This window comes from Rhagoletis zephyria, unplaced genomic scaffold (assembly GCF_001687245.7).
Source record: "Rhagoletis zephyria isolate East Lansing unplaced genomic scaffold, Rhagoletis_zephyria_1.1 Rzeph_scaffold_04313, whole genome shotgun sequence".
Taxonomy (NCBI): domain Eukaryota; kingdom Metazoa; phylum Arthropoda; class Insecta; order Diptera; family Tephritidae; genus Rhagoletis; species Rhagoletis zephyria.
The window spans coordinates 983-4,519 of NW_016161396.1; positions in this window are offsets into that span (position 1 = coordinate 983).

Here is a 3,537-nt window from a genome sequence, read left to right on the forward strand (position 1 = left end):
TGTGGCTTTTTGCTATTGTTTTTGTCATTGTTACTATTTTATTGATGTTGTACATATAAATGAGTGTAATAGGCGAGCGAGCGACGACATGACAACCTTGTAAATGAATTTTCTTGACCCATAGCTCACTGGCACCGGTGCAAATGTTGTTGTTAGTGTAAATTTACTTGTATTTGATCGGAATTTTTTGTTGTTGTTTGCCGGTTTGCAAAGCGCGAATTGATATAAGAACACAAGGCACATGTATGTATATGTACCTATACACAAATATATATGTATGTACGTAGACGGCTTCAGGTGGGTGTGTAAATCTGTAGGGGGGAAGAAACAAGGGCCATAGTTGATCCACGAGACACCCCCTTGACAGAGGAAAAGGTGAGAGTAATGAAAATGTTATAAATAAATTGTCATATATCTATTTTATACAAGTATACACATACATATGTATGTTAGTATACATTTGTGCACATTAATATATGAATTTATTTAGATATATCGCATAAGAGGTTTTAAGAGAGGTTTGCTGTTTATTATCTATGAGACCGAAGTAAGTCAACAGTAAGTTTACAACAGAACTGAGACTTATGTAGACGGCGTACATTTCTCTGATAGGCGCCCTGTACGGACTTATGTAATAAAACCCGAACTCGGTTAAAAACTGGGCCGCCAGCTGCAGTTAGGTGTCGGCTTTAAAATCCCAATTTTTCAACTTCCCTCAATCCCAGGAAACACCATTTTGGTTCCAGGCCAAAGCGATACCTCAGAAAACTTCTAAGCTGGTGAACTGGCAAGACAGATCAATTTAGAGAGGTCCACATTTAGTATGGTTGCTGTGGCTGTGGGGTGTCGTCTAATAGACTCAGCGAGCGTTGAGCGAAAACCTTGGAATGCAAGGTTGCTAAGACCGTAGGCGTTCTTGAAATGAAATAAGCTGCGTCTCTCGATACTGATCTTAACTGGCCATTGTGTCATCTTAAGCCCAAGTGAAATCATCTCAACAAATGCGTTATTAGGCTCCAAAGAATGCGTGAAGGTCGATCTCTGTCTCACAATCGGGGAGCCTTCGGGAATAGGGATTAGCCACTTGCGGAGCATTGTTGTGAACTCGTAGCGATTTTCTATAATTAGTTCTTAAACCATGATGACTGACAAACGACAAGGTGGGTGGCTTCTTTGGGACAAGTTCTAGATTTGCTATGTTGGCTGAAGTGTTGATCTCACCTGGAGATTATCAGCAACAACTGAATGCAATATAAATCAGGGACCGAATAGTTATAAGTTTTATCGCAAAATGTTTGCTCCATACAGTTATTAGATGAAAAACTGATAATATATAGTTCTTCTCCATCTGCATATCCATCTTCATCAATATCCTTCTGCGGCGAAATGCAAATTATTTCACATCTAATAACTGTTATCAAACAACTTGTTCGTTAATTTTCAGAATTCGAGCAACGTTTTCAATTTGTGAACTCAAGAAGAAGAAGAAGAAGTTTTCCATTTCCATTGTTCCCCGAAATACAAAAAATTCGTTAAGAAGTCCTGCTTACATCTTTGCCTATGCCTTATAAGTAAAGTTGTGAAGTTTTTGTATGGGAAAACGCATCTTCCGAATACAAAGTGCAATACTGTAATGAATTATGCAAAAAAATTAATATTTAAGCGCTAATCAGCTAATTGATCACGATATTTGCTTGCCGAAAATTTCGACCGCTTACCAAACTAAATACATCGGTTATACATACGTCAATATGCATAAAAGTATTAAGTAAATAATGTATAACTTATACATGCGTATATGTATGAAATTTGTGTATATTTATGTGCTTGTTGCATCGGTTCTCCCAACAAAATTCATCGATCATCAGCGATCGCACGACGCGTGCTGGCGCGCTCGCAAAAATGTCAGCCGCTTCGGGTGTGAACCTTTTACTTTAATGTTAAAAAAGTAAATATAAACAAAAATAATTAAACATAAATAGCAAAGGCGATTGTGGTCATAGGTTGGGTAGGTCCAAGTATAGTAATGAAAAATGCACTAAAACCCAAAATAAGGTTTAGCCACTAACGATTTTTTTTTTTTGGTTTTGGACATTACTCCGGACCCCAAAGCTCCAAGATACTAACACATATGCACATATTCAATAAAATTTCCAGATATTTTTTTTTTTACACAAACTGCTATATATGTATGTCTCCTTAAAAACTGGTGATCTATGTAGATACTTATGATGATTTCGTTTCTACCAAAAAGTTTTGCCTTTTGATTGCCCCTTTCTCTTTTCGTGTTCGATTCTAAACTAAAGGAAAAGGGCGAGCAATTTGTGTGTTCGTTTCTTAAAATGTCGCACATTTTGCATCGGGGAAGGGCAACATTTTTTGGAAGAAATGAAATCACCAGTGTTAGTGTTTCCCAATGAGTTTTTCATTCGTTTTTTTTTCGATTTCTATTGGAAATTAATATTATGTATATCCAATGCTCGTGCCGCTGTTGATTTATGTATGTACATAAGCTGATACCTATTATTCATCGAATATTTCTGTTTTCTTTGTATTTTCTTCATCTTTGTTTTTGTATCTCCTTTGATTTTGTCATTCTCTTTTCGCGCTTGTTCATTTTGCTTTTTGGCATCGGAAAATTTTCTTGTAAAAAATAAATAGCCTCTTGTTGATCACATTTCGTATCTTTGTTTGGCTTTATTCCAAAAATATTTTTAAATTCAAATATTTTGCAATCTACATACATACATATGTACATGTATGTGTTTACGTATGATAATTTAGCTGCTTAAAAACAGTAATAAAAAGTTGTTGATATTCCGTACGCCTCGTTCAAATAGGTCGGTCGCAAATTTTTAGCCAGCTCAATGTCATATTGAAGTCGGAATTTTCACGTGTCAATAGGTGTGTGTGTGTGTGGAAATCTGCACATATACAGTGACGAGCAAAACTGTAACATGGAGTAACCCCTTTTCTTTCAGCTGTCGCTATCTTTCCAAGTTCTAACGACATTCATACTGTTGTTCTGTATTTTTATTGGTACATCTTTGCTTCCTCTGTCATAACGATTTGAAGTCAATTCAACAACATTAAAGAAACCAGCAGACAAAAATGTAAATTAAGGCATATGTTACAGTTTTGCACTCATGTATTTTTAATAACTTTTTGACAATTTTCACAAAAAAAAAGAATTATTAACACAATGTTCAGTATGGTTTTGCTTTATTTAGTTTCTGGTTGCAATTTGGCATACCTAATGTGCATGTCTGTAAAAATTCTGGAGGTATAGCCTCCCATATATCCTTGGTTTGCTTTCACAGCTCACGTACTCCATTGGACGGACTTGGATACTTAGTAAGATGCGCTTTTAGTTGATTTCGCAAATTCTCGATGAGATTCATGTCCTCGGATTGTGGAGGTCATTTCAAATTAGCAAATTTCTGCTTTTGTTCCAGTCTTTGCGAACATGTGCAGTGTGTTTTGGTTGCTTTTTCAGCAGAAACTCTAATTTTTTCGACTACATCTTGCAAATTTGGT